This window comes from Rhinopithecus roxellana, chromosome 12 (genome assembly GCF_007565055.1).
Source record: "Rhinopithecus roxellana isolate Shanxi Qingling chromosome 12, ASM756505v1, whole genome shotgun sequence".
NCBI lineage: Eukaryota > Metazoa > Chordata > Mammalia > Primates > Cercopithecidae > Rhinopithecus > Rhinopithecus roxellana.
In genome coordinates this window covers 93,496,321-93,521,311 of record NC_044560.1, presented here as the reverse complement: position 1 = coordinate 93,521,311, position 24,991 = coordinate 93,496,321, and the positions used below count along the sequence as shown (strand labels likewise).

At 40.1% G+C, this 24,991-nt stretch overlaps 1 protein-coding gene across 1 annotated transcript in view; it reads left to right on the top strand.

The window, feature by feature from the left end:
• The first annotated feature begins 914 nt into the window (after positions 1-914).
• LOC104668995 (forkhead box protein J3) overlaps positions 915-24,991 on the top strand; it is a 143,184-nt gene continuing 119,107 nt past the window's right edge. The window contains exon 1 of the mRNA XM_030942341.1: positions 915-1,122. The gene's annotated coding sequence lies outside the window, so the exon portion shown is untranslated. The remainder of the gene's footprint in view (positions 1,123-24,991) is intronic.

Here is a 24,991-nt window from a genome sequence, read left to right as displayed (position 1 = left end):
CAGGGCCAATTCACTCATGCCTCTCCTTTTCCTCTCATCCAATCAGCCCAGTATTCATCTAACAAATATCTAAGTCTCCAAATATTGAGCCACCCAATGTGAGTTCAAAAGCGTGTTTGGTGCTGCAGGGGAATACATGACTAACGCGAATGAAGCAACAGCAAATACTACACTGGAATGTAATTAAGTGTGAAATTATAGGGCAGATTATCAGTGCTAATAGTTTAGAGAAAGAATCAGTGAAGACTGACGTAGAAGTAAATTCCAAAGTTCACTAGTCGACCAAACTACCCTTCTAAACGCTCCACCTACTGATAGTAGGACCATAACCTGGGTAGCTACCTTGAGAGTCAGAAGGGCCTTTAGAGTTCCAACTCCTTTAAGAAAGAAAGTAAGACCAGGCACGGGAAAGGCCTCGGCAGACATGAGTCTAGCACCTGGGGCTCAAGAAGTTCTGAAAGGAGGGGTGTCCTGAAGGTCCAAGGCGCCTTTGTTGGGGGTCCCGGAATCCACGGTGTGCCAGAAAAGGCGTCCGGTTTCCTGGAGAGGCGGCTAAGGTGCCGGGCGCTTCGGTGAGGTGGCGGAGGTTGGGGGGCACCATTTCTTCGGGGCATGGGGCCCCAGGTCTCCGCGGGCAGGGTCCAAAGCCACCGATCCCTACTGTCCTCAACTGCGGGGTTGCTTCCGCTGCCCTTGCTCCCCAGACGCCACTCCGAGGCACAAGGACCCCAAGTCGCTCGGAACTGCGGGCCGCTGGATGACACCCGCTGAGGCGAGGCATAGCCCCGGGAGTCTCAGGGCACTACTTGTCCCAGCGGAGGGATCCCGCGTGCGTCGAAGCGGCCGAGGCCGCGTAGGGACTTGACGCCGCTGACGCCGGCCCGGCGGCGCAGCGGCGACGCAGGAGGAGGTGGCGGCGAGGGCGGGAGGGGGATGTGGGTCGGGAAGTAGTTCCGGGTGCGCGGCCCCGGATGTTGGCTGCTCCTGCTGCCGCCGCCGCTCTCGGCGCTGCTCGGGGCCTCGGCCGCTCGCACTAGGCACCGTTGGGACCTTTCCCGGGGGGCGGAGACGCACGCAGCGGCCGGGGGCTCGGCCGGGCCGTCCCGGCCTGCGCAGCCTGAGGTAAGTGCCCGCCACCGGGGCGGCCGGGCCTGGGCGGCGGGCGAGGAGGCGGGGCTGGGGCATCTCCCGGGGCGGAGGCAGGGGCTGCCCTCCTCGAGACGCCCTCTCTCTTCTAGTTGCAGCCGCGCTGTGTGGTGGGCGGCGGGCGGGGCAGGGGGCCTGGGCCCGGGCTGGGGCCTGGCTGGCGCTGAGGGCTGGGTCCCTCCCTCCCCCGCGGCGCTTCTCTTCAGCTGCTGCTGCCCCTCAGCCGGGAAGCAGCGGCTCCGCGTTTCCCGCCCCTCCCCCAGGCGGGGCCCCGGGGAACCAGCGGTGGATCCCGGGGGCGCCTAGTCCGAGGGCAGCGACCGTCTCCTTCCATCCATGACCTGTCCCCTGGCCCGGGCTAGCCCCCGGACCCGGCAGTCTGCGGCTTCTTCCTTTCAAGCTTGGGGGCGCTTTTCTGCCGGCCGGGCGGGCTGTACCTCACGCCTCAGGGTGGCCCTTTGGGGTGAGGAGGCCTTTGCGAGGGTGCCTGCGTTCCCGTCCATCCTGTGTCTGTGTCCTTTGCTGGGATTAGGGCAAAGGCAGACGTTCCATGCGGACGTGTTGCTGTCCTGTGTGTGTTGCATCCTGCCCACGTGGTAGAGTGTCTCCCGCCCCCCCTCCCAGCTCCATTTTTGCAGCTGGTGAGGAGGGAGGTTAACGGGATGGTTTTTCCTCTGTGATTTCTTCCGGGTAGCATGGAAGGTGTTAGGGTCAGTTTGCTTTGCCGAGGCCGACTGTTGGTTAGATGAAGAATGAAGAGTTGTACTCTGAAATTGAGGCCAGTAGGGGACATAGCAGGGCTTAGTTTCATTAACATTTTTTCTCCTCTTCCATTTGCTGCTCTTATTCTTTTCTCTGTTGGTTAATCATAGAGAATAAGCGCTTGCTACGGATGCATTCAGGTATATAGTTTTCATTTCTCTATTTTACCTTTTGTGTGTCTGGTGAGCAAAGGTTTTACTATTCCGTGTTGGTGCATTCCACGTCTGTGTTGTCCCTAGTTGGATTCCTGAGTGAGTTAGAGCCATTCACTGTAATTCCTGAAGGAGTTAGAGATTGGTGGGCACCTTTTTGGTCTTTTTCTGAGATTTATTTGTGTTTGTTTTCCTCCGTTTTGTTTCCCAGTGAAAAAGCGTGATGTCATAGGAGCGTTATATGCATAGCTCTTTTTCTCACAAGGCAGCACTACTTTCACCTAGTCACTTATTTTGTAGAAGCTCTTTTACTTCACTTTTCCTCTTACTCTGTTGAGTAACCCATTGCACTCTCTTTTTTGAAACTGGTTTGAAACATGTTTTGAGTAGTTTTTTTCTTAATGTCCCTTCCAGATTAGGGTTTTCATCTTCTGTTTGGCTCTTTTGAGACCACAGATTGTTGCCGCAGTAACAGTGAGAGAAACCTATTCCCCCTGTTCCCTAGCAAATATTTAAAGAAAAGCAGTAACTCCTCTCTTTTTCTGAGTGGCATATATTATATAGATGTGATTAAATGTTTTAGTTTCTTAAATAGGAGGATTTCTCTTTTTGCTTTTGTGTCTCAGAATTGAGGTGAATCTTCTTGGTTTTGTGCTGCTGAGGACAAAGCTGGGAAGTTTCTCATGCTTTCATCAGATTTTTTTTTGGATGAGGCTAGAACTTGTTTATTTTGGCTCTTTTTTGTTCATTAGTTTGGGTAAAATAGAAAATCTTAGTGTTTCGAAGTCACTTACTAGATTCCAAAGTGGCCTGAATTCTCACTTTGTTTTTCACATTGTACATTCTTTGAGTATATTTTTGACTTTTTTTCATTTTTATCTGGTACAGTTTGTATATTCCCTTTCGTTCTATGTAGAATGAAAATATTTAAATATAGATTTTAGATTCTGTCTGCTTTCATTATGCTACGTATGGGTGGGTCAGTGGAAAATAGAGAATGTTGTTCTGATACATACAGAGGCTTTTTTTTTTTTTTTTTAAGTAAGTCAGCATTTGTGTACTTCTGTAAAGTTCCATGTTATCTATGTGTGAAGTAGTCTATATGAAGAGACAGATAAGATATGTGGTCTCTTGGAAAGCTTCAACTTATATCGAAAGAACAGAGTTGTTTTTTCTGTTGGGGAAACGTACATCATTCGGAATTACCAAACTGCATTGGACTTCTCCTTGGGATAACAGTACAACCAAAGTCAAAAGTGTAAGTGACATTTGAGAAAGATACAAATTTCCAGAGGGGAAGAGATGTATTTCAGGAGAGCGAAGGGGCCTGTGCAAAGTGGGAGAAGTGGCAGTGTACAAATGATATCAAGGAGCTTGACTGTTAGATCATCTGTGTTGGTAAAGAATAATAAATGAGTTTAGGATTGGTGAGGAGGTATTGGTGGAGGATCTTTCAAGGTAGAGGGTTTAGTTTGATACGGTACCACAATGGATTCTAAAGAATGAGAGTAAGATGGTGCATCTTGTTCCTGAGGAAGGTTTTTGTATCAGTTGAGTGTCCTGAGAGTGGAGAGACTGATTAGAATGCTCATGGAGAATTTTAGGAATAAGATGATGAGGGTGTGTTATAAGATAGTAGTTGTAGGGAAAAAAACAATAGCTAACGTTTACTTACTGTATGGCAGATGTAGTTCTAAGCACCTTACATGTGTTTACTTCATTAAATCTTCATAATAAGGTACTAAAATCAGAAGGGACTTTGGGCAAGTTACTTAACCTTATGCATGTAATTATTTCCGTATACAATGAACAGTTAGATGAAAGGTAGATTTTGCACTGACCAGGAATATAGATGGTGGTAAAACACATCAGTAGATGTGTGTTGGGAGGATAGTAGTATAATGAAAAAAGAGCTTTGAGGTTTGGAATTTTGGGTCCTGTAATAGGCTGATAGCATTCTGAGAAGAACCAGAAAGTGCATCAGTTTCACAGAAGCCAAGGAAGATTTTCTACAAGAGGGGGGGTTTGACAGTTTCAAATGCAGAGTAGAAGTTCAGAAACAGTGGCTACAATGAAAAGACAATTGAATGAAACCAGAGGAGATAATTTGTAACCTTAGAGAGAAATTTGAAAGGAAGGGTAAGAATAGATGCCAGGTTTGTTTTTCACAGCATTTGTAGAGACATTAGGATCTGGTATGGTAATTCTTAGTATTTCCTTTAAAAAAGAAACAAACTTATGTTCCAAAGCCAGTGATTTTATACTTTAATGCTTCTCTCCTTAAACTTTTACTACTCTTAAAAAAAAAAAAAAACCAGCTTTCTTGAAATATAATTCACATACCATTTCATTCACGCATTTAAAGTATACAAGTCAGTGGTTTTTAGTGTATTCACAGAGTTGTGCAACCGTCACCACAGTCATTTTTAGGATAGCATTTCAAAAAGAAGCCTTGTACCCATCGGCAGTCACTCCCCATACCCCCACCTCCAGGCAGCCACTAATGTACCTAACATCTTGTAGAGATGTTGATAATTCTAAATGCCTGTTGTGGGCATTTCATACAGCATAAGGTCTTTTATGTCTGACTTCTTTCACTTAGCATATGTTTCAAGGCTCATCCACGTAGCATGTTCAGTATTTCATTCCTTTTTATTGCCAAATATTATTCTGCTGTATGGATATACTATGTTGATATCTATTGCTTTAGTTGATGGGCATTTGAGTTTCTTATTCTTTTATTATTATTATTATTATTATTTTAGATGGAGTTTCTCTCTGTTGCGCAGACTGGAGCGTAGTGGTGCCATCTTGGCTCACTGCAATCTCTGCCTCTCAGGTTCAAGGGATTCTCCTACCTCACCCTCCCCAGTAGCTGGGATTACAGGCATGCACCACCATCCCTGGCTAATTTCTGCATTTTTAGTAGAGACGAGGTTTCACCATGTTGGCCAGGCCGGTCTTGAACTCCTGACCTCAAGTGGTCTGCCTGCCTCAGCCTCCCAAAGTGCTGGGACTACAGATGTGAGCCACCGCGCCTGGCAAAGTTTGTTAATTCTTTTAAACTCCTCCCCATTTTCATTGAATCTTCGCCCTGCCAACCCCTCACATGGCCGCCTTTTAGATTATAACCTCTGCCATGCATTTTGCTAGGCATTGGGGATATAAAGATGAATAAGACATGGCCCTTGAACATTCATATAGTGTTTTATTGGTTTATATACATTTTCTCATACATTCTCTCATTTGATCTCAACAACCCTGTGATAAAGTCAGAACATCTTAAGATGAGCAATTTGAAGTTTAGGTGACCTGCTTAGGGTTGTACACCTAAGTAATTGGTGGAGCAAGTGGGTCTTCTTAGTTCATATCTGTGCTGTTTCCACTACTCTATGCTGCTGTTTTAACTTAAAGCATTCTCATGTAATCTCCTGGAGACTTAGAGGGACTGGAAAATGTATTTACTCAAAGAATCACTTTTTTTTTTTTTTTTTTTTTTTGAGACAAGGTCTCACTCTTGCCCAGGCTGGAGGGAATGGCGTGATCATGGCTCATTGTAACCTCAACCTCCTGGGCCCCAGTGATCCTCACACCTCAGCCCCCCCCAAGTAGCTGGGACTACAGATGTGCGCCACCATGCTCTGCTAATTTTTGTATTTTTTGTAGAGAAGTGATTTCACTATGTTGCCCAGGCTGGTCGTGAACTCCTGGACTCAAGTGATCCGCTAACCGTGGCCTCCCAAAATGCTAGGGTTACAGGCGTGAGCCACTGTACTCAGCCCACTGATTTTCTTCCAGACTTAAAATGAAGATTTTTTTCCCTGGATTCTGCCACTTGTTTGTTCTGCGTTTTAGACAAATCATTTCATATTTCTTTTCTTTCAGAACTTTCATGGAGTTCATGTGATGATAATGATAATAATAGCTAACATTTTTTGAGGCCTTACTATCGGCCTAAAAGTGTTCTAAGTACTCTGCATTCATTATCCATATCTTAAAACCCTTAATGTTTTATAAATTTTATGAATATATTTTATAAACATATTGTAGATTTTATAAATTTATTTTAGTTGTAAATTTTATAAAGATGGTAGTTTTACAGGCGAGGAAATGGGCACAGAGAGGTTAAGTAATTTGACTAAGGGAACATAGCTTGAAATGGAAAGAGCCAGGATTTGAACTCTTGCAGTCTATTTTCAGAACTCCGTGGCTGTTAATCACTACACTGTTCTGTTTACTGTGTTATGAATTAATAGAGGATAATATTTCAAGTAAGGGCATGACCAGAATATGAAGATTTGATTTTGAATGTAGTTGGGGAAACAGTTAAATAGCAATTTTAAGTTGACATCACATCCACTTTTCTGTTAAAAGTGGACTTAACACTATAGCGTACAAAGATACATGTTGTTTAGACATTTTTTTGTTTGACCCTGCTTAAAGCTTCTCAGCTCAGAAATTACATTATTTTCACTGATCTTCACTGTTGGCTTTGTTAGTCACGTAGCTTTCCACATTGCCACTATTCAGAAACCTTGGCTCGAGACAGCTAAAGCTCACTTTTACCTCTCTCCTCAGCCTTCCTTTAACTGTGAATTTTTGTTTTCCATTTTGAACAGTTAGCCTTTCAGTCCTGGAGGGAGTTACTCTTTACCTCTTCCACTCCAAAACCCAGAAAACAGTGGCATTTTATAACAACTGTCACAAAATTTGACCATCTTAATTGGTGTAACGTGATTTTAGTGCACAAATAAGAACCAAAGCATAGTGTTTTGGTTAAAGAGATTGACTTACTCTGAAATTGGAAAAGGCATCTGCTGTACAGGATTTTTGATTTAATAGAATTTGTTATAACCAGATCAGCAGAGCATTATTACTGTGGGCCATCTGTTGGGATATGGAAATAGCTTTGTTATATGGAACCAGATGTTGTTTTTACATTTATAACAATGACATTCTGCTTATTTTAAGTAATCTTTTGTAGTTAGGTACCTTTGGCTGCCATTCTATTTGACATGTATATCAACTGATAACCTGAGAATGTGATGTCTTTCAAAATGACTGTTATTCTTCTGTGGGATCAGGACAAAACAGATGAAACAAAAAGGAAACGAGACTCATACAGTGTCAAACTTTAGTACTATAACAAGATAAAATATAGGAAAGGTGACCTGGCGCGGTGACTCATGCCGGTAAACCTAGCACCTTGGGAGGCCGAGGCAGGCGGATCACTTGAGGTCAGGAGTTTGAGACCAGCCTGGTCCACATAGTGAAACCCTTTCTCTACTAAAAATACAAAAATCAGCTGGGCATGGTTGGGGTGCCTGTAATCCCAGCTATTTGGGAGGCTGAGGCAGGAGAATCGCTTGAACCTGGGAGGCTGAGGTTGCAGCGAGCCGAGATCCTGCCACTGCACTCCAGTCTGGGCAAGGGAGTGAGACATTGTCTCAAAATAAAATAATTTAAAAAAAAGGATAAGTATGAATATGTGATATGAGATAATTAGGACCATATTAAATAAGAGCTTTGACTTTGAGACTATTAATAAAGGCCTAGTTTCTAAGAACTACTAAGCCACTTGGTTGCTCTAAGAATTTTTACCATGAATCTAAAGCGATTTGATTTTGATGTAATTGGACCTACATTAATACCACACTGTCTGACTTGTTTCCCATCATCAATTGATGAAATAGTCTGTAACAAGACTCATATTTGTAGAGTGGGACTCAAACTTAGGGTGCAATAGAGGAACTGTTTTTAGAACATAGGCTTAGAGAACTCTATTCTGAATTGAATGCTAATAATTTGAAGATGACTGGGTCTTTGGGTGGGAATTTTTATTTTTTTGAGACAGGGTCTTGCTGTGTCACCCAGGCTGGAGTATAGTGGCTCCATGAGAGCTCATTGCAACCTCCAATTGCTGGGCTCAAGTAATCTCCTGCCTTTAGCTCTCCAAGTGGCTGGGACTAGAGGTGCATACCAACACACCTGGCTAATTTACTTTTTAACTTTAATTCAGACAAGATCTGACTGTACTGGCTCCCTAGGCTGGTCTTGAACTCTTGGCCTCTTCCTCCCTTCTTGGCCTCCCAAAGTGCTAGGATTACAGGCGTGAGCCACCAGGCCCGTCCTGGGTGGGATTTTTTAGAGAGTCTCTCCAGAAACTGCGTGATGTCTGTTTTTCATTGTCTTCAAATCAATGTAGAGAGTCTATAGATTCCATAGAGTTGGCCAGCTATTCTAGGATGAGCCTGTGTCAAGGAGACTATACCCAGTAAACTGACTTCCAGTCAGTTTTCACCTGCAGTATAAAACAAAAAGTTCTAATGGAATTCTCCTACCTAGAGTCCTCCTCAGTGGTATAGTGGTTACTAAGGAAATAAGATTGATCTTCTGATTGATTGGTGGAGTATGGTGCCCATGTGACCTTATTAAAAACCTTGTAAATTGGAATCATCTTTTTTTTTAAGATTGGGGCCTGATCTTTGACACCATCAATAGCCCTTGTTTCTAATTAGTACTATTGTGTTGAAACAGATTTGTGAGAGGAATGGATAGTAAAGGAAAGACTGCTAGAACTCACTAACTGTTGCAAACTTTGCTTACAGAGAGAGGGGATTGCAATATGATGGAAGTAGGTTATCATAACGATTCTAGATTTTGGCTGGTGGGTACATGAGTGCTTATTAAATTATTAAAGTTAACTTTAAAAAGTTTCTGTGGCTTGGCCATCAAATTTTGGGTAATTACAGGCACAACGGTCAAACATGCAGCAATCAAGGTCAGGTTGACCTTTCTGAATGAAGATGGAGCAGACTGTCATGGCAGGAGGTGAATGATACATGATGTCTCTTTCTGCTAGGGTAGTTGAGTCTGTGAGTCTATGACACTTTGTCTACCCTGTGTACAGAACTGTTGATGGTATTGTCCCACTTTGTATACGTGGGTAGCCATCAACATCAGAAATGGCACCTTTGTATATCAGAGGAAGTTGTGTTTTATATTATTATAGGGGATGTGTATTTTCAAAAGATTTCCACCTTACATTTGAATAATATTTTTTCAAAAGTGTTTGATCTGTTGGATTTTGGAGCCTTATAACAGCCTTGTGATATGTGTTAATAGTGATATTCCTATTGACAAATGGAGAAAATGAGATAGAAGCTAAGTCTTAGTGCCACTCAATTATTTAGTAGTGGAGCAGACACTGGAACTCAGACCCTGCATTCTCCTTGTTTCGTACTCTTAGTATAAAACTGACAAAGTTTTGGTGAGGAACTTACTCTGGATTTTTGAGGTAAAAATGGAAGGTTATAGACCACAAAGGACCTGGCCTACTTGGAGCAGAACATATGATAATATCAGACTTAGGGTACATAAAACCAATGGGAGCAGTTTCTTCCCTTGTTAAATTTAGGTCCATTTCTAGTCATTGGAAGCATTTTTACTTGAATCTGCATTCTTCATCTTTGTAGAATTCAGGAGTTAAGGGAAACTTTAAAGGGTTACTCAATAGCAGATTCGTCTTGTTTTATGTAAGTACACATCTGTAAAATTTAGACATTGAGAAAGTATCCCTGGAACATGATTCTTCTAAGGATGCCTAGGTTACAGGCACAGTGGGAGATGTGTTGTCTGTTGCCTGGTGGTTAGGAAGAGTAACAGTATGTAAAGAAGTCATATCTGCATAGAAAAAAAGACTGGGAGAGAATGCATCGTAATGGGTAATTTAAATTTTCTTCTTTGAACCTGTATATATTTTCTAAGCTCTCTATAGTGACCATATATCATTTTTGTACTCAAGGAAAACCTATACAGTTTGATTTTTATGGTTCAAGTGAGAATTTGGAAAAATGTGGATCTTCGGACTTTTTTTTTTGAGATGGAGTCTCACTCTGTCTCCCAGGCTGGAGTGCAGTGGCGTGATTTCTGCTCATTGCAACCTCAACCTCGTGGATTCAAGCGATTCTCCTGCCTCAGCCTCCCAAGTAGCTGGGATTACAGGCGCCCGTCATCACGCCTGGCTAATTTTTGTATTTTTAGTCAGACGAGGTTTCACCATGTTGGCCAGGCTCATCTGGAACTCCAGGCCTCATGTGATCCGCCTCGCAAAGTGCTGGGATTACAGGTGTAAGCCACAGTGCCCGGCCTGATTTTAGGACTTTTGAAGAGCAGTTTAAACACTTGATGCTATGAAATTGTTTTGCTTTCTATGCAGTTTGTTAAATCAGTTTGATAAGTTATTGATTATCTTATGGATCAAGTTGTGAGTGCATTAAGTGGTTTGGGTTTTTCTTTGCATTCTAATTTGATCATTTAGCTCTGCTAATCAAGAAATTAATTTTAGTCCCCTAGAAGCAAACAGGACCTTAAGTTTACTTACAGTAGTTATTTATCAATAAATGACCTAGAAATAGCACTCCAATTTAAATCCTGAAAACTAACTTAAGGATCCACTTACATGCTTCCATTCCTTGGCAGATTTCTAATAAAAAAACAAATGGTTAGAGCTTCTTTAAGGTACTGTTTTTCATCCATGTACATTGGACTCATTCATGTCTCTTACTCATTTGCTTGCTCATTTGTTCACTCTTTTGCTGTGTTCTGGGCACAGTACTAAATACTGGGGACACGACTAAGGCAGGGTCCCTGCCAGCAAAGACTACAGCTTTTAGTTTGGGAGAAAAATCAGAGATGTCCTTGGCATCTGAAAGTATCCTGTGATTTCTTCTGTTTTCTACTTTTTGACTAGAAAGGCAGAATGAGTAGCTAGTTCAAAGAACTTAATGGATTTAGGGATGTGAATAGATGGCTTTAAGGGAAGCTGATGGCTTCATAGTTATTTCTCTGATTGCAAAATATTGAAAATCTAAGGAATTTCGTCATCTAAGGAGCATTTGTTACTCAGGTAGATGACCTGGGCATTCAGATTTATATCAGGTTTGCTTTGGGAACATAAGCAAACAACATTGTATTGATTCTTCCAGGATGGAGACAGTGTCTTTTTGTCTCTTATCCTCTATTCTTAACACTGTGCGTGACACATAATAGGCATTATTATATAGCCATTATACAGTCATGTGCCACATAATGATGTTTTGGTCAACTGTGGGGCACATATATGTATATACAGTGGTGGTCCCTTAAGGTTATAATGGAGCTGAAAAATTTCTATTGCCTAGTGACCTCAAAGCCATCACAATCTTGTAGTGTAATTAAAAAAATAAATTTAGTGTAGTCTATGTGTACAGTGTTTATAAAGTCTCCAGTAGTGTACAGTAATGTCCCAGGCCTTCACAGTCACTCATCACTCACTCACTCTGAGCAATTGCCAGTCCTGCAAGCTCCATTCATTATAAGTGTCCTATACAGGCATACCATCTTTTATACAGTATTTTTACTGTACCTTTTCTGTGTTTAGATACACAAATGCTTTTGTATTCCAGTTGCCTACCATATTCAGTGCAGTAACATGCCATTCAAGCTTGTAGCCTAGGAGCAATAGGCTGTATCATGTAGCCTAGGTGTGTAGTAGGCTCTACCATCCAGGTTTGTGGGAGTACACTCTGACGTTTGTACAGTGATGAAATCGCCTAACAACACATTTCTTAGAAAGTATCCCTGTTGTTAAGCGATGCATCACTGTACTAATAAAAGATGTTGCATGTTTAAACTTAATTTTAAGAATTTTAATGCTACAGATAGTTTTGTCTAATACAGTGATATATACACACTATATATACTATATATACACTGTATGTACACTATATACTATATATACACACTATAATATACACACTATATGTAATATATAATATATAATGCACTATATATTATATGTTTTTATATATGTATATAGTGGTTCGTAGAATTTTAAGAGTTAATCATTCAGTTCAGTGAAGTAGATTGCTAAAACACTTGATATATAGTCATTCAGCTACTTTTAGAACACCTTTGGTCACTCATAGCTGTAAGGTAACCTGTTCGTTGTTAGTTGTAATTGAGGCAGAATTTGCATCTAATGTCATCTCTTTTTCTTAGTTCTTCCTGTGGAACAGTAGAGACCTAGTCTGCCTTCTTTCACAAGATTATTCAATTATTTGAAGGTGATTGTTCAGCATATATCTCTTGAGTACCTGTGGATGCAAGACACTGTCCTAGATATTGTGAGAGATCCAAAGGTAATTAAGAGGCATAGTCTGTTAGCAAGAAATGGGTACAGATACTAAGAGCTATGGGTTTACTGAGAAGAGGGAGTGCTTTTGCTTATGATGATGAAAAAAGCTTCGTGGATGAGATAGTGTTTGGATTAAGATTAAACGTGGAGCATTCAAGGCTGAGAGCATAGTCAAAGACTTAGAAATGAGGAAGCACAATGCGAGTTAGAGGAATAGAGACCCAGCTTGGTTGTTCCCCAGACTATCCTCCAGGATATTAAAACTGTTCATTGTTGTATCCCCAGCACCTGAAGGAGTGGTTGGCTAATAATTGGTGCTTAATAAATATTTGTTAAATGAATGAATGGTCATATTTGAGAAATACTGATCATCATTTTCATGGATGTTAAAGCATTTTAGGATATTGAACACTCTAAGTCATTTAGAGGAAAGAAAGTGTTTTTCTCAATCTTCTGTAATTATGGAGTGTGCATTAACAACTCTTGAAATCCTCTGGAAAATATTACACACTGGTCTGTATGGTAGAGGTGAAGTGGAAGGCTAGAAAGGTGGAAGGCTAGAAACACCCAGTTTCTTCAGTCATTATACACTTGCACACCCAGTTTCTTCAGTCATTATACACTTGACATTTGCTTTCTGATCCCTCACTAGTTTGATATCCCTCCTTCCAAGGATTCTGTCCTGTAAGTGTTCTTAAAATGTGGTGCTCAAAACAGAACATGTTTCCCTCCATAGGTGATGGTTTTTAAATTCTATATTAAAACAAAACAAAAAAACCCCAGAATACAATACTCCAGTTGTGAACTAACTAGTGAGGAGTACATGGTACTGTTACACTCCTTTTCTGGATACTGTTCTTCTGATGAAGCCTAAGATTGCATTTTGTTTCTTTTTAGCAGCTGAGTCACTCTCTTGGCTCATATTCAGTTCTCATCTTAATTTACAAGAAGTTCTTTGAGTAGATTCAGAGAGATTTCCTATTAGTAGAGCTAACTAACGAATGCCCGTTTTCTTCTGATTGAGGCTAGGCTGTTTTCTCAGAAGTACTAGTCATCCTTAGCTTCCTGAAATCTGAGAAAGAAAAATAATTAATTATCTATTAGTATTGTTGAGCAACTAACACCAAACAAGTTTAGTCCAACTGCCCTTTTGAGTATATTCAGAAGTATATGAAATATGAAGAACCCCCCTTTACCCGTCATTGAGATTCATCAAATTAAAATAGGTGCCACATATGCCTCAAATATCTTTTTTTCTTTAAGTATTTCAAAGGAAATCATAGACATTGTCTTTTCATCCCTATGTCAGTATGCATCTCTAAGAAAATGTAGATATTATATAACCCATGCCATCATTGTATCTGATGATAGAGTAGACAATAGACAATATTTTTAGGTGTCATCTAATATCTAGTTCATAATAAAATGTCCTGATTCTTTAAAAACATCTCTTTACAGTTGGTTTTTAGTTGACTCAAGATCCAGATAAGGTATATACACTGCATTTGGTTGTTATATTTCTTAAATCTCCTTTATTTATTTATTTATTTTTACATGTGCATAACGTGCAGGTTTGTTACATATGTATACTTGTGCCACGTTGGTGTGCTGCACCTATCAACTCGTCAGCACCCATCAACTCGTCATTTACATCAGGTATAACTCCCAGTGCAGTCCCTCCCCCCTCCCCCCTCCCATGATAGGTCCGGGTGTGTGATGTTCCCCTTCCCGAGTCCAAGTGATCTCATTGTTCAGTTCCCACCTATGAGTGAGAACATGCGGTGTTTGGTTTTCTGTTCTTGTGATAGTTTGCTAAGGATGATGGTTTCCAGCTGCATCCATGTCCCTCCCTACAAAGGACACAAACTCATCCTTTTTTATGGCTGCATAGTATTCCATGGTATATATGTGCCACATTTTCTTAATCCAGTCTGTCACTGATGGACATTTAGGTTGATTCCAAGTCTTTGCTATTGTGAATAGTGCCACAATAAACATACGTGTGCATGTGTCTTTATAGCAGCATGATTTATGATCCTTTGGGTATATACCCAGTAATGGGATGGCTGGGTCATATGGTACATCTAGTTCTAGATCCTTGAGGAATCGCCATACTGTTTTCCATAATGGTTGAACTAGTTTACAATCCCGGGGGAAAATGGAACCAAGTTAAATCTCCTTTAACTGAACCATAGCCACTTCCCACTCGCCCCCCTTTTGGATAATTTGACTCCTTTGGCCCTTCACGTCTCTTATCTGTACCAAATTCTGTTCCTTTTGAAATATCTGCTAGATTTTTTCTTCTTTGATGACAATTCAGCAATCATTTTGGAGTATTATGTGTAGAATGTGTCCTAGGCATTATGGGAGATAAAAAGTTAATTCAATGTGTACATGGCCTGCTAGGAGCCAGCATTCCAGTGGTAGGGACAGATGCCTACAGAAACAACATGAAGTGGATTATTTGTCCTCCAATACATCATACCTTGATGATAAAGTCTCCCATTTTTTTTTTTCCTGGAAAATGATGACAGTGGAATCTTCTTCATACATCTCTTTAATCATGTACTGATCAGGAACCCACATTTGGTTTCCTCTTGAGTCAGTTCATACTTGACTGTTTTTGGCCTGTCACTCAATTCTTCCACTGGCTCCCACTATTATCCAAAGTGGCACAAAAATATTTTTATTTGCTTTATTTTAAAAACCCACCTTTATGTTATGTAGAATTTTCATTTCTCCAACAAGATTGTAAACATCTGGAGAGCAAAAGTCATACTGTCTTCTTTTTCTTTATAATACTGGGTGCTTAATAAGTACCCAGTACAAGATTCTATTTCTGGGTCTGTCATTAACTCACTAGATAATCCTGAGGCTTCAGTCTCTCTACTTTGCTCAAAAACTTAACTACCTCATATCTGGTCCCAAAATCTTATCATGTGGTCTAATGAAGACTTTCCCAATTTACAGATTTATTTGTACAATTTTGTACAAATTTGTACAATTTTGAAGAGTCCTGGTACATACACCAGGTCTGTTCTTCTGTTTCCTACCTTTCTAGAGTCAGCTGGAGCTTCTGCCAGTTAAAAGTAAATAATCCAGACCTGAATCTCTTCTTACCTCAAAAGTCTCCTAGCAAACAGTCCATTCAGTGGTCTAACTGAATCAGGGATGACAGATAAATGATTTGCATGTTACCAATTTCCCCTCACCATGTCCTTGGCAGACTACTAATTTCTGGTTGTGTTTAGACATTATTTTCTCTTTGTAGCACTTAAGGCAGCTGCTGCCTATTGAGCATTATTGACAAATGATATGAAACCTTTCTGCTACCCTTGTCCTAAACCAGTAATCAGACTACATCAGAATCACCTGAGATAACTTTTAATTACTAGATTTCCCAAGTTTCACCTAAATCAGGATTTCCAGGAATGGGATAGAAATGATTATAAAGTCAGTAGTGGTTTGTTTACTGACTTTGGGAACAAGGCAGGTAATTTTTATTTTGTGAAACATCTCTGGCAGTGGAGACTTTATGGCTTCCTATCTTTTCAGTTTCAGTACAGCATTTTATTCCTCTGACAGCTAGTAAGTTCTGTTAGATTCAGTGGAGTTTTCAGCAACATGGGTAGGATCTGTTGCTTTGAATTACACCAGGCAAAGCACATGAATCAAATGCCCAAGATAAAGATACAGGATCCAGAGAAGTGGCATCTTGATTTTCTAAATATAACTGAGCTCAAATTTAAAGCCTCATAGCCTTTAGCCCTCCAAAAGCTTATTCTTTGTTTAGTGAATACCTTTAAATGTTGCTTAAAATGTAAGAGTTCAACATTTTTTAGTAGATAATCTTTTGGATTTTTCATTTTTCGTGTATATTCAATAAAGGTGGTTTAAACATATAATGTGATCTAATTTCATGTACCTTTAAACATCTAATGTGATCTAATTTCATATACCTCTAATTTCATATATCTAATTTCATATACCTTTAAACATATAATGTGATCTATTTCATATACCATATAATTTCGGTATTTAAACCTACAATGTGATCTAATTTCATATACCTTTGTCAGGTTCTCAGTAAAAATAAATCTGTAAATTGGGAAAGTCTTCATTAGACCACATGATAAGATTTTGGGACCAGATATGAGGTAGTTAAGTTTTTGAGCAAAGTAGAGAGACTGAAGCCTCAGGATTATCTAGTGAGTTAATGACAGACCCAGAAATAGAATCTTGTGCTATTTGCTTGGGTTATGATTTAGTTTGAAGAGGGTGGCCTGTGATCTGTTTACATAAATTGCAGGAAGTAAGGTTTGGGGTTTGGAAGAAGTTATAGCTGTGTGATGTTTGGCCAGGAAGCCCCCCTTCCCCACACTCACCACCTGTTTTATTGACACTAGTCCTAAAATACGGAGGAAAAGAGGCAGTTACGTATACTTCCTACTGTTAAAACAGTCTTTAAAAGCCAAAGCTAATTTTTTTCATCTTCTGTTAGTCTCCTCCTGGCCCTGGTCTTGTTTTAGGAGGAGAGGGGGGTATAGCCTAAGTAGTCGATTTGTAGATATTAGTAGTTTCCTTGATAATTTTTTCAGGTGTATGAAACTTTTTTATTGGTCGCACATGTATCTTCATTAAATGTGTTTAGTGAATAAACAGTATGGTTTGAAAATAGTGGAGGCCACCAAAAAACTATTGAATGGTTCAAGGGGTTATAGATTTGTAAGTAATTGTTTTTTCTAGAGTTGTTTTCTGGTGAGGTAGTTACTTTTACTCTCCCTTTGCTGTTCCAGCTGTGGGGTTTGGGAGTGGATCCTGTGGCACTAGTGAGAGAAGCAGCAGGAAGCAGGAATAAAAACATTTGTGTGTGGTGGTTCTGAACTTATTTTTTTTCCTAACAGCTTTGTTGAGATATAATTCACATACCATCCAGTTCACCTAGTTAAAGTGTAAAATTCAGTGTTTTTTAGTGTATTCATGGGGTTGTGCAACCATTGCTACAGTCTAATTTTAGAATGTTTTTCTCCTCCCTTGCAAAGAAACCCCATACCTCATAGCAGTCAGTCCCTATTCTCCATTTACTTTTTCTCTTACTGCTAACCCTAAGAAACTGCTATCTAATTACTAACATTGCCTGTTTTGGATGTTTGATGTAAATGGAATCTTACAATATGTAATCTTTTATGACTGGTTTCTTTCACTTAGCATAATGTTGTTAAGGGTTATACATGTTGTAACATTTATTCCTTTTTATTGTCAAAACAGTATTCCGTTATGTGGATATAACATATCCATTCATCAGTTGATGGGCATTTGGATTATTTCCATGTTTTTAACAAAACAAAACAAAACAAAACAAAACAGGGGCTTGCTCTGTGGCTGAGCTGGAAAGCAGTGACACGATCACAGCTCACTGCAGCCTCTACCTCTTGGGCTCAGTTGATCCTTCCACCTCAGTCTCCTGAGTAGCCAGAACTACAGGCACAACCCACAGTGCCTAGCTAAATTTTGCGTTTTTTGTAGAGATGTGATCTTGCCATGTTGCCCAGACTGGTCTTGAATTCCTGGGCTCAAGAGATCTGCCTGCCTTGGCCTCCCACAGTGCTGGGATTACAGGTGTGAGCTACTGCACCCGGCCTATTTTCATTTTTTTGCTATTATGATTTAATACTGCTGTGAACATTCTTATACAGATTTTTGTGTGGATGTATGTTTTCATTTCTTGGGTATAGAATTTCTGGGTCATATGGTAACTCTTAATGTCTGACTTTTTGATGAACTGCCAAACTTTCCCAAAGTAGCAACACTATTTTACGCTTGTACTAGCAATGCATGAAAGTTTGAATTTCTTCACATCTTAGCAACACTTGTTATTTTGTGTCTTTTTGATTATAGGCATCCTAGTGGGTATGAAGTGGTGTCTTGTTTTAATTTGTATTTCCCAGCTGGGTGCAGTGGCTCACGCCTGTAATCTCAGCACTTTGGGAGGCTAAGGTGGGCGGATCACCTTATATCGGGAGTTTGAGACCAGCTTGACCAACATGGTGAAACCCTGTCTCTACTAAAAATACAAAAAAAATTAGCTGGGCATGGTGGTGCGTGCCTGTAATCCCAGCTACTTGGGAGGCTGAGGCAGGAGAATCACTTGAACGCGGGAGTTGGAGGCCGCAGTGAGCCAAGTTCACACCACTGCACTCCAGTCTGGGTGACAAGAGCGAAACTCTGTCTCCCCCCAAAAAAAAAAAAATTATTTCCCTAGTGATTAATTATGCTGAACATCTTTTCATGTATTTATTGGACATTCATATGTCTTCTTTGTAGAAATGTGTGTTGAGATTCTTGCCCATTATTAAATTGGATTATTAGTCTTCTCGTTATTGAGTTGTAAGATTTGTGTATTCTGGATACCTAACTTCCATCTTCTAACTGCAGACTGGTCCTAAATTGCTTAGAAGTAGAGAAAACTGGTGGATACAAAAGACTGTATTAAGTAAAGTTTCTTTTTTCCCCTCAACTTTTGAAGAATCTGGTTTATTCATTCACTGAAAAAATATGAATGCTGGCTTTATACTAGGTTTTGGGAATATAACAGAGAATGAAACATGGAGCTCACATTCTAATGAGGGAGAAATAAAAATCATATCAGATGGTGACAAGCTTTCCTGTTTTCTGTTTCTATTTATGAAGAATAAAATAGGGTAATAGAGATAATGTGATGAAAGTTCTAACATTCTTTACCATTCCTGAATTCTTAATCTATAATTTCTGTTATTACACTTCCTACTTAATTTAATACACTTTGTAGCTAAACTATTATTTTTCTTTCACTCCTGATTCTTAACCCCTATCCATGCTAATTTTTGCCTTCACTATTCCACAAAACTCGCTCAATGTAGTAGTAGTATCTTGTTTTAAAAGCCAGTATTCTCTTTTCAGTTTTTAAAACTTCCTGATCTACACTGAACACTATTGCGTTTCTCCCTCTTAAATCACTTGCTGCTGTCTGCAGTCCAACTTCCTCAAGTTTTTTTTTTTTTTTAATCGTTTGTCTTAATTATCTATGTGGCCTCTCTTCTGATTGAAGAGCCTCATGATTTTAATTGCTCTTTGAAAGCAGATGACTTCTTAGCTCAAGCTGTACCACTGCCTTCAGGTTTAGCTAGAGGAGCTGGGATGAACAGCTGATTGCTTCTCACTCATCAGGATTCTTGTCCCTTTACTCTTCCCTCTGGCACGTTTCTTCTATTTGGGTTGATTAGGATACAGGTTATTTCTGCGACTGCTTTAATGATTACCTGTGACTAATGGTATAATAATCTACAATGTTCAGTCAAGTTTCTTGAATCAAAGGGTTTGTTTCTTCATGGATGTTAGTGAATTTTATACTTTCAAGTATTTTGGAAAGATAGGGCTGAATTCAGAAGTAAAAAAAAAGGAATAGCTTCTTGATCTCTAGAGCTGTAACAGTTTTTTTTTTATAAATAAAATAAATGAATTTTTATTTTTTTAAATCTCGGTAGGTTTTTGGGGACAAGTGGTGCTTAGTTACATGAATAAGTTCTTTAGGGGTGATTTCTGAGATTTTGGCGCATCCATCACCCAAGCAGTGTACACTATACCCAATGTGTAGTCTTTTATTCTTCACTGCCACCCTTTCCCCTGAGTCCCCAAAGTCCATTGTATCATTCTTACTCCTTTGCATCCTCATAGCTCCCACTTTTGAGAACATACAACGTTTGGTTTTCCATTCCTGAGTGTAATAGTTTTAACAAATGTTTAATTCTTACCTTTGTCTGGTGTTACGCTAATGCTTTCATTCAAACGACTGTCATAGTAACTGAGGCATTTACTGCATTTTTCCTTTCTTATGAAGGAGGAAATTAAGCCTTAGGGAAGTTAACATATCCAAGGTCACACAGTAATTGTCAATAGTTGGGATTCCAGTGTTGAGTCTTCAGCCACAAGGTCATGAATGGTAGTAAGTTTTTTGTAAATTATAAAGCGTTACATTTCTGTGTAGGTGGGAAAGGGGAGAGAGCTCCTAAATATTTCGGGCTGGGTGTGATGACTCATGCCTGTAATCCCAGTGCTTTGGGAGGCTGAGGTGGGAGGATCGTTTGAGGCCAGAAGTTTGACATCAGCCTGGACAACACAGCAAGACCTTATTTTTACAAAACACAAAAAATAAAAAAAATTAGCCCAATGCAGTGGTGTGCACCTGTGGTCCCAGATACTAGGGAGGCTGAGGCAAGAGGATTGCTTGAGCTCAGAAGTTCGAGGCTGCAGTGAGCTATCATCTGGCCACTGTACTCCAGCCTGGGCAACAAAGCAAGACTATATCTCTTAAAAACAAAAAGAACTTATTCAGAGCTTTTTCAAAACACTTAGTTCTATTTCACTCCATGCCCCCAAATAATATGTTATTATACAACTGTTAGTGTGTTGTGATGGCTTCTTCCTAAATGTGGATCATTTGTAACTCAGTTTAATGTATACTTGAATACTGCTTATGTTAAAAGGAATTCCATGCTTTTCTATTGGTAATGGAATATAATACAGTAAATAGCTTGTATTGCAGCATACTCATTAGGTAATGACTGGCTTTTAGTACTCATATTCTGGTTGTGTCATTCTACTCTTTCTTGATACATATTAGTTTTCAAAAGATTTGGAGATTTATGCTGTTGGCACCAAATAAAACCATGTAAATATGGATGTAATTGAATGAGTTAATATCATTGTTCAACTATACTTGATGCCACAGAGATTTGTTTGTGACTTGGAGGACTTCAAAATTTCCTGACTTCAATGTGAACCTTAGTCTTCTTTTGTGAGATTTCCCCGTTGGTTGTTCAATTGCTTGGGTAGGGAGAAGACTGGTATATGTTTGTTCTTTCAGTCAATAAGCCTAGGGTTCAGGATGTCATTTAAGGACAGTGATCTAGAGGAAAAATGAATAACACTGGGACTAAGGCATTGAAGCTAGAGCAGATTAGAAAGCTAATTAAAAATTAGAATTTGGTAGTAAATGGTAACTTATTGGAGGTACTAAGGGTGTTGATGTTTGGACAATTCAGTATGTGAGATCATTTTCCCTTGCCTGAGTTTTGAACTGACTGAGAAATAACAACCTACAGATGAAGAAGCAAGACAATACCTTTAAAAAAAATTAGCGTTTTATTCAGGTAAAAATCACATACTGTGAAGTTCACCATTTTAAAGTGTACAATTCAGTAGTTTTTAATATATTCACAAGGTTGTGCAACCATTACCACTATCAATTAGGCCATTTTCATCACTCTAAAAAGAAACCTCCTAGCAGTGACTTCCCATGTGCAATCTCCCTCTCTTCCCTCATCTCCTGGCAACCACCAGTCTACTTTTCATTTCTATAGATTTGCCTATTCTGGACATTTCATATAAATGGAATCATACAGCATGTGGTCTTTTGTGTCTTTTTCACTTAGCATAAGGCTTTCAAGGTTCATCTATGTTGTAGCATGTAAAAGTACTTCATTCCTTTTTATGGCTGAATGAAGTTGCATTGTGTCTTATATGGTTATTACTTAGATAAACCGTATTTTGTTTATCCATTCATTAGTTGACAAGCATTTGGGTTATTTTCACTTTTCGGCTTTATGAGTAATGCTGCACATTTGTGTGCAAACAGTCATTTGTGTGCATGGTTTTGTAGGAACATTTACATTCTCTTGGAGATATATATATGCCTGTAATTGCTGGGGTTTATGGTAACTCTGTGTTTAACTTTCAAAGGAGTTGCCTTTGTTTTTGATAAAACCTGTATTGTAGAACGTGACTTAGGTTTAAGAGCCAAATGAGTTGACTGACTTTCTGCAGGCCCTAATCCCCATCTGTCAATGGGACAGTTCACTCTAGAGGATGTTTGGGTCAGCAGAGCGGACACACTCAGATCATTGCCTTGTAGAATCCTGGATGGAGAGGGAAGAGAGAGACTGAGGGCTGGGCGTGGTGGCTCAAGCCTGTAATCCCAGGACTTTGGGATCCCAGCCAAGGCAGATGGATCACCTGAGGTCAGCAGTTCAAGACCAGCCTGACCAACATGGTGAAACCCCATCTACTAAATACAAAAAAGTAGCCAGGCATGGTGGTACATGCCTGTAATCTCATCTACTTGAGAGGCTGAGACAGGAGAATTGCTTGAACCCAGGAGGCAGAGGTTGCAGTGAGCCGAGTTGGCGCCATTGCACTCCAGCCTGGGCAACAAGAGTGAAAACTCCGTCTCAAAAAAATGAAAAGAGTCTGAGTCCCTGGAACTCAGTTCTTTTGTTAAGTTAGCTCTATGTACTAACCAATTTACCTCTTTGGAGAGGAGTGGGCTAAGAGACCAGGAGTGTTTACTGAAGTAATTCCTCATAGAGACTAAGAGTTGGAAAAAAATTAGTCTGCTCTAACGAAAAGTAAAGAGTTAAGCACGAAACCTGAAAGCCATTCTTAGATGAAAAGGCCGTGCCATTTTATCCAGGAAGGAAGTATATTAAGAGAAGATGATGAATTTGGTTTTAAACATGGTAAATTTGGGATTTCCGGTACAGAATGTTAGATATTTGTTTGGAGATCAGGAGATTGATCTCTGCTAGAGATGAAGATTTGAGATCTATAGAGATGAAGATTTGAGATCTATCTACATATAGGCAACTAAAATACAAGACTAGGTAGATCATGCATACAGTAAAACAGTAGAAAAGGATGTCTAGTAATTTTTTTTTTTAAATAAAGCTGCCCTGCTATGTACAAAACCCTGACCCAGAAGCAGGTCGTCTATGAGTAGTTTAGCGCCAGGTTCCCCATGAAAGTGTGTTCCATGACAGCTGAGGGGAAGGCTGCCTTTTCAACCACACCCCATTTCCCAGGATGAGGGGCTGTCGACGCCGGACTCTGGTCCCAAGGATGTCTAGTAATTTTTATATCTGAATTCCTTGTGGTTTTATTGTGCTAACTGATGTTTCTGCTGTATTTTGCTATGAGTGGCTGATTTCCTTCTGGGTTTTGTGATTTTTAATTATGAATACCTTTATTTTGAGATCTTACCTGTGGGAATTTTTCCAGGCCTAGATCAAAGGTGATTTCCTCCAGAGAGAATGTACATTTGCTTCTATCAAGTTTGGGTGGGAGATACAACCATCCTAGGGCTACCCTAAACAAAATTCTAGGTATGAAGCTTTTTTTTTTTTTTTCCTGAGACGGAGTTTTGCTCTTATTGCCTAGGCTGGAGTGCAGTGGCGTGATGTTGGCTCACTGCAACCTCTGCCTCCCAGCTTCAAGCGATTCTTCTGTCTCAGCCTCCCAAGTAGCTGGGATTACAGGCACATGCTGCCATGCCTGGCTAAGTTTTTTGTATTTTTAGTATAGACGGGGGTTTCATCATATTGGTCAGGCTGGTCTCAAACTCCTGACCTTAGGTGATCTGGCTGCCTCGGCCTCCCAATGTGCTGGGATTACAGGCATAAGCAACTGTGCCCGGCCGGTATGAAGCTTTTAAAACCATAATCTAGGGGAAGATCAGCTTGTGGTTGTAAAATATCAGGGAAGACACCCTTGCACTGCTGTCACAGTCCCTGATCCTCTCCCAGCACTGAGTGCCGAGGTTAAAAAAGTAGTTTTCCTGGCAGTTTACTTGGTTGAGAACTGAATATTGCTGCCTCTTATACCTTACTGCTGTCATAGTCCTTGATCCCCTCACCAACCCTAAGTGCTAAGGTTAAAAAAGCAGTTTTCCTGGTAGTTCTCTTGGTTAAGATCTGAACGTTGTTGCATCTTGTACATTGGGTCCCATAAGGTCTTGGAATTGCAAGCCAGAATTCATAGTGCTTGGCATAATGCCCTAAAGGTGAAGGAAAGCTGGTATCAGTACTCTGCATACCTTTCTGGTTTCTACTGTTTCACTTAGTTTTTGGATTCTGATCATACCTGATTTTCTGTCAAGTTTTTGATTTATATGCAAAGATTTAAAGATATTTTACTCAGCATTTTAGTTATTTTCAGTGGGTATGAGATCGAGCCATCCATCCTGTCATTCTGGCAGAAATAGAAGTGTCTTATCTGTCTCTCTCTTCAGTGTATGCGGGATAATTATTGGATGCAGGGACTTCAATCACCTTTCAAACCAAAGGTTACAGACTTGGAGCAAAATCCAGTTTCCGTTTGGCCCACGTAGTATTTAGGAAATGAAAATCAGGGCCAGGTGCAGTGACTTATGCCTGTAAGCTTAGCACTTTGGGAGGCTGAGGCAGGAGGATCACTTGAGCCCAGGAGTTCAAGATCAGCTTGGGCAACATAGCGAGACCCCACCTGTGTTTTTTTAAAAAGTTAAAATAAAAAATCAAGAGATTGCGGATAAAATTTTGGATTTTTTTTGTTTCTCTTGAAAAATTGGAAGTTCTTAAAATGCTGGGCGTATAATGCTCCTGCCTAGCAACAATTGACTAGAACTGGGAATAGCCCTGATCCCTTCAGACTGAACATGCTCTCTTTAGTTGCTCACAGTTCCGCCACTTGTGCAGTATATGCGTATGTATACACTTAAACCCATTTTACCTTATCCCATTTATGTTACCATTAGGCATTTGTGGATCATCCTTCTGCCTAATGAAAATACTGATACTCTCCCATGTGCTCCATAGTAGTGCTGATAGACACTTTTACATTTGTTGATTTATTTAATTCTAACAAGTTTGGAGTTTAATACCCTTTGAATAAAGTTATGTAGGTG